Below are 7,530 nucleotides of genomic sequence, written 5' to 3'. Positions count from 1 at the left end.
GCGGGGGTGAAGATGGAAGGTAGGCGGTGGATGAGGTCTCCGCCACCGCTAATACCCATGCGCTTCCCACACGTCCTGTCGACCATCTCTGCCACCGAAATCGGGTGACGCGACACTGCGCAGCCGGTTTCATGTTTGGCATCCGCGTGCGGCTTCTGGGAATGCCTGTGAAAACGGCGGTTGCTTTGCCACTACTTAGCCGGCTGCGACCGACGGATGCTTTTGTGTGCGATCGCCATCGGGTCCCAATCGACCATTTCGGAAATCGCAGCGCCGCGAGAAAACCTAGCGGGCGCGAGACGCATTATGGGAAAAGTGAGCGAGCGCCGACCAACCGCCCGTCTTGGCTTCGTCCTGCGTTCGCATAGCTGCGGTGTGTGTGTGTGCGCGTGCTTCGTTTGGTTTGAGATTTCCTGTAGTTTTTGGTGGTGGGCGGTTGCAGGTGCGTTATATTAACTGTTACGTGTCTGTGGGTTACTTAGTGACCTCAGCCACTACTGCGCGCGATGTCGTCGAAGTGCCGAGGCGGCGGCCAGACTTGTTGTGTGCCTGGTTGCGACAACAACACGCTGAAAGACAAGAACGTTTCATTTCACGCGTTCCCTGCAAACGAAAAAGAAAAAAAGGAGTGGGTGAGAAGAATCAACCGCCAAGGAAGTGCTGGTCGCTTCTCTTTGTGGCAGCCTTCTAAGCACCACCGGATATGCGGAGCTCACTTCAACGCAAGTGGACGCCATGGTTACCTGGACCGGATGCCAACTATTTTCCCCCATAAAGTCATCAATCAACTATCTCCTTCCTTTAATACCGGTAAGTATATATATTAAGACGCTTATTGCATGTTATCATAACTTCCAAATCTTTTCCAATCGCGAAACGCAAGAAGACGAGCTCCCAAACTGCCTCTGCCAGCCCGGTGCTCCTTCTGAACGAGTTGGATATCGGCTGCGTAGTTGACGTGCCCCAATGCGATCAGCGTAAGAGACGCTTTAACTGTGCCGTCTTTTTACGGAGGCTTCGCCTTTGTGTGTACGCATTTTCACGAAAGTGTATTATACGCAGCAAGCGACGTTGTTTCCCAGGAGCCCACCCAGCTGACCTTCGGTGCACCGGCTTCGCCTCGCACGGAAACGGAAGGTTAGTGAGAATTCAAAATTCTCGCTTTCTGCATTCCACTATGAAAACTTATTTTTTGCATTTAACGGACCCCTATCGCGTCCACGGATGACGGGGTCCACGGGTGCTGTGGCAACTGGTATATTAATAGCGAGCGACTTCCTTATCCAGTGAAAACTGACGAAACTTTTTTCCCGCGAAGCCAGTTTTTCGCAAGCTTTTGCAGCTAGCCATGGGAAGTCTGCATGTTAGGAGTGGCAGAACCTCATGTGTTGTGTGACATAAATGTCATCAGTGATTTGTACCGTCCATGTGTTATTACTTCAGCGAGTTTTCTGATAAACGTGGTACCTCTTCCACCAGTGAAACTTCCATTGTGAAACTTACCCATTTAATTTCTTTCACCTCGATATTATTCCCTTTACCCCAGTATGGAAGAATGACTCAAAAGTCAGGCTATCCAAATGTAGTGCAAATTTGGCGGAAATATACACTGGTAGCACAAGCTGCAATGTCGTCGAACTGCATGCTCAGGAGGGGCACAGACAGCTCATGAGGTTTACGAGTATAACGGGATAGCATTAATCTGGGCTTGCTGGTTGGTAAGCTGCTTGCACAGGTGGATCAGTGAAGTGAAAGAGAGTTGGGCTCTATGGCTTTGGCATCCTTGTTCTTTGTTGTCTGTATATCAATGTAAGCCGAGAGCAAAGGTTCAGAACACACATTGTGGGCTGAAGTGACTATATCAAACCCTGAAATCTGCATTAAAGCAGGGCCTAACCGTTCGCAAATCAATAAGCAGTTCATTTTTTTAGGTGCCGACCACTCGTACTCCATGGGGCCTCCAGACGCATCTGCTGCCACGCTAAGAAAAGTCAACTACCTTCTCGAAGTCTGTGGAAAACTCGAGCATGAAAATAGCTTGCTCCGCAAAGACAAAGCTGTGCTCCAGAAAGAGGTTAAGGATCTGAAGGCTCAGTTGCACGATGTGAAAGTTGAGGCGCTCAAAGAGAAACTGAAACTAAAAGATCCTGTCTCCAAAGTTCACGATTTTGTTTCAGATGAGAAACGACTCGTGTTTTATACGGGGTTTAACTCCTTCAAAAGATTTGATGCGTTTGTGGAACATGTTGAAGGCATGTACGAGGCACTGAAAACGGGTGCTGGCAGGCCACCAGCACTGACAATGAAAGAACAGCTCATTGCAGTGCTTTGCAGGCTCAGGGTTGGGTTACTGGAACAGGATTTGCCATATCGCCTGAAAGTGTCTGTGTCGACCGTGAGTGCTATGTACACATTTTGGGTTAATTTTTTGTTTGAAATGCTAACCCAGATACCAATGTGGCCATCCCGTAATACAGTGGACCTGTTCATGCCAGACAATTTTAAAGAACTGTACCCATCTACACGCATTGTACTGGACTGCACAGAAATTTTTATCGAGAACCCGTCTGACTACAATACACAAAGCGACACTTTCAGCGCGTATAAAGGACACAACACCGCAAAAGGGCTCATTGGCATCACTCCGAACGGCTTCGTTTCTTTCGTGTCTAGTCTTGCTCCTGGAAGACTTTCTGATCGAGAAATCACAAGACACAGTGGCCTGTATGAGTTGCTCGAGGAAGGGGACAGTGTAATGGCGGATAGAGGATTCCTCATTGAAGATGACCTCCGTCAGCTTGGAGTTGAATTAAACATGCCACCTATGTTGAATGGCCGCTCGCAGTTGTCACTGGCAGAGGAGTTAGCAACACGGCAGATAGCCAGTTTGCGAATCCATGTTGAGCGTGTCATCAGGGAAGTTAAAAACTTTAGAATACTCCGTGCTGTTTTTCCTAATGTTATGGCAGAGAAGCTGAACAAGATATGGAAAATTTGTTGCTATCTCAATAATTTCATGCATGAGCCCATTCTAAACCGATGAGCGATGGTGGTGTTTTTAATGTCTTGTACGTTGTGCATAATCTACTGTAATGCAGGGGTGCTCAAACTTTTTAGCCTTTTCAGTTGAAGAAAGACCAACCTTATTTGGCTAAAATGGAGTCGGCTCCTAACATGTTTCAGTTCTGTTTTGGCCAGCTTCGGTCACGGAGCCTGTATTGAAAATATTTGCTTTATGGGGGTTTAACGTCCCAAAGCGACTTACGCTATGAGGGACGCCGTAGTGAGGTGCCCCGGAGATTTTGACCACCTGGGGTTCTTTAACGTGCACTGACATCGCACAGTACACGGGCCGTTAGAATTTTGCCTCCATCGAAATTCGACCGCTGCGACCGAGACTTGAAAAGGTCTTGGCCGGCATATGTAAAAGGGGTACGCAAGCTGCACAGCACTTGAACAAATACTTAAATTCAGTTATGACTGGCTGTATAGTGAGATAGCAGTAAGCAGCTAGAGCATTAGTCCCAAAATAACTGGCTAAGGCGGATGAAGACACACACGAATATAGGTGCTTGGCGATTCTAGGAAGTGTTCCAAGAAACCCAAGAGTTCCACAAAACGCAGCTTGAGAATCCCTGCTGCAGTGCAAGGCATTGAACTTGCGTTAAAGTACACTACTTCATGTACAGCAGACTAGAGCAGCATTTCTTGCTCCGCTGAAGTAAGCCTGAAGTCACTGTACAGGCTACATAGCGCTGCATTGCCTTATTTCTGTGTCGGTGTTGTGCAAATGATTGTAGCATAGAATGTGGCAGTACTATATCTGAGTCATGACTAAAAACCAAATCACCAGTCTCATTGCTGAGCTACACAGACAAGATGGAAAGTTGGTGTTTGCAGCCATTGTCTTTTCTACCACAGTTTTTCTTTCCTAACTTTTTGGAGTGAAATCTGTAAAGTGAATTTCACTTTGTCATTTTTACATGTGTTAGTGACGTGCTCATTTTTCAAAAAATTGTGATATATATATATATATATATATGTATTGTATGTTTGTGTACTGTATATGTAAAAAAATGTATATGTGTGCGAGTATTTCATGGCAATGAAATTTGAGACCTTTATTACAAACTCTCATGTAATGTCCTGCATGGAATCCTTGAGGAAGAACTTATATAAATAACTGCTATCGCACTCAGTATCAGTATGCAATACTCGAGATGCAGCAGGTTCGAGCTTGGTCGTCAAAGCAGTGTGAGCGCCTTGGGCACTCTCTATGACGGCACATTGATTTACTGTAAAGCACAAACCTTCGTTGGTTCACTCCACGTATGTTACAAGTCGTACTGAGTGCAAGAGTACCTACACTACGGAGAACACATTTGTCACTTCGCAAAGATTTTGCTTGCAACTTTCAATGCGGTTTCCTTACAGAGACCAATGCAAAGTCACTATCATCATCAAGTATAGGAAATGTTGAAGTATGTAGCTGCCCAGATTCCTGGGTCTAAGAGTGCATTATGTATGTGTTCAATGACAAGGCAGCAAGACGTGTGGTGCTTGACATTTACTTTTTACACACCGATTAGTTGCACACACATTTAAATAGGTGGTGGCAACACATACGCATGGCCATAACGATATTACACAGAAAAACCTTTTCTTCATTTCTTCATGGAGACTAATGCAATACAAGATATTTAAAAACCAAATATATGCAAGTATGAACACATGCCAAAACATGTTATGAGTCCGAGCATCTTTGTCCTGCAGACCAATGCGACTTAAATAAGTCGTTGAAATTCACACACAAGCACAGTGCTCTTGGTAGTTCTTGAAACATTCCAGAAGCCGTGGCAGCATTTGGGAAATCCAAAGGAGCTGTCAAAAGTGATCCTTTGAAGAGTGCAGTTTGTGCCATTATCAACCACAAAGTCACACCAGGAGAGTCCAGTCAAAGCCATTTGCCCCTGGACCTGGTAAAAGTACTTGTGGGTCGGTTTAAGAACTCCATTCTTCAGGTAGGATGCCGTATTCACAGCATTTTCTAATTCATCACCCCGTTCCTTGGCAGCTGAGAGGATCTTAACTTCAAGGAGACCAAAATCTCCTCCCTCCTCTACAACACGGTCTGGCGTTGCACCAAGAACAGGGACACCAGGGTTGACGCACAACCCACAACAGTAAATCCTAACTGGGACCTCTCTCTTCTCTATGTAACGCTGCACGGCTGCAGCTTCATTCCTTAAACCATCAGCCATGTATTTGGTCTGCATCTGGCTAGACGCAAACAGCCTCTTGAAAAACTTCTCGTCAGCTGGCTTCTTCCGTGACACCACATCTCCGAAGTGTGAAGCAGTCAGGCGCTTGGATCTCTCGAAGCTCCATGTTGTAGAGCCGCTCTGCATCCTAGTCGCTTGCTCAAGGGCCCATGAGTCTTCTAAAGTAAGCTCACAGGAGCCGAACTTATACCCAGCTGGCACATGCTCAACCCACAGGGCTTGCACCGGTAACCTGATTGGCATCTGGCTAAGAGCATCCTCGTGAAGTGCTCTTTTCACTGGTACGGGCAGAAAGTGGTTGTCCTCCAGCGTCTTGCATAGCATGGCGTTTGGAATATTTTTCTGTGTCTGATACATTCTCTTAATATGGTCTTCTGTCACTGTCAGAGAAACTGTGGTTTCTTGAGTCAGATGCCTGCCAGCTTTCATTGGCATATGTTTCACAAAACGTAGTTGTGAGAACTCGCGTGAGTGCATGTTGGCCTTCTTAGCCCCAGTACCCCATGCTCTGGGTTTGTCTGTACACGACTGTGTGTCTCGCACGTAGGCTGCCCCAGAGCGCTTCAGGTCTAGTACAAACCATAGTAAGCCAACTACATGTTTACAAACACCTGCAGCTCCAGCCCGGCAGTTGCAAGTTCCTTCAACCACAGTTCCCTTTGAGGAGAGCACAACACCAGTGTTATATAATTTTGCCAAAGAGAACGATGCCTCCACGGTTGCTTTAAGAAAAGTGGAACTGTCAGCCTTGCAAATAAGAACATTGTGAACCTTATCTGCTTTAAACATCCTGTATCCGCTTACAGTATGCTTCTGAGCACCATGTGCATTCTGATGTGCCAAGATTTCTTGCTCCGAGAAACCATCCGGCACGTCTTTCAACTGCTTTGTCCATGGTCCTTTCGGCAACCTTGCTTGAAGAGGAAGTGCATTTTGAATGGCTCGTAGTGGTACCTGCAACATGGGTATAAGCAAGCGTCAAAATGTTTTCTTCGGCACTCCACATATAAACAGAGCATGGAAGCATACACAGCTGATCACGGGATCATCAATGCGATCTTGAAATAAAAGAGTATTCATTCATTGTGTCTTGGTCACTTGTGGCAAGCATGCTTGAAAAGCAACGCTGAACGCGTTTCGTTCTCTACGCGTGGTCGTGGAGAATGTTGCACAAGGACGGGCTCCGTAAGCCACTAGCTAACTTAAAACTCTGAGGCCGCCCTAGTACAAGGTACTGGCGCGTTCAATACTTTTCAGGTTAGCCAAAACATCCGCCGCAGTTTTTTTAGACCGCATTCGCGTTACTTGTAGACACCGAGGCATGTTCATAATTTGGGTGCGTCTATCTGCACTCCACGGTAGTAAGTAATGTACACCGCGACCGAGATAGTACGAGCTGTCAAACAAACAGCAACTGCTATCTGTACCGCAATGCTATGCTCAGATATATACACAGAATGTAACAGTGCTAATACAAGAGCTTGTTGGTTCTGCTTCGTACTTGCTGCGTGCTATTCAAACAACACTATAGGCAAGAAAATGCGCTGGCACAAGCTAAGCGCCAACTCAGCTACTTACTTCTTGCGAGATGTACATTATTGAACGTATGCGCTGTCCGTTCCTTTCGACGATATACTTGTTTCAGACTTGTCCGTAGATTAAATAGCACGCTGTAACCAAAAGACTGAATGGGCAGTGCTCGATAACGAGGTATTTTGCTGAAATACAGCGCATACATTTTCACAAGAGAGTGTCGCACTGTTGCAACAAACACGAATGTACTGTACGCTACGTACTACGCCTGCCGCCGGAACAGCTGCACAAACTTCGAAGGTTTGCGACGGGTGACTAGTAAATAAATGCACTGTTTGCGCGTGCTCACCAGCAAAACACGCCTGCCAGCCGTAGGATCGCGCTCGTGCTTTCAGTAGCATAGCTATAAAACGCTGACAAAGGTGTTGCTATGCAACGCAAGCTCCGAGCGCGAGACACTGGCACATGTGCGCGCTTCACGTGCGAAAATACTCGCTTCGCGCTCGTAGCGTCGGCTGCATAACCACAAGAAAGTTGTACGGCAATGTAAAGATCACTTGCGCGGCGCAAACATGCAACAAAAGTATTACTAGCACTCAAAAAGAAAGTTTCTTTTTACCTGCTGTTGCGCGACGTCCATGTCGCACCGCTCCTGCGCCGGATCCTGCCCGCCAAGATCGCTCACAATTCCCAGCGTGCTTTGCGGCGGTCGCGT

The sequence above is a fragment of the Dermacentor andersoni genome, chromosome 5, assembly GCF_023375885.2.
Source record: "Dermacentor andersoni chromosome 5, qqDerAnde1_hic_scaffold, whole genome shotgun sequence".
Lineage (NCBI taxonomy): Eukaryota > Metazoa > Arthropoda > Arachnida > Ixodida > Ixodidae > Dermacentor > Dermacentor andersoni.
This window is presented reverse-complemented; position numbering follows the sequence as displayed.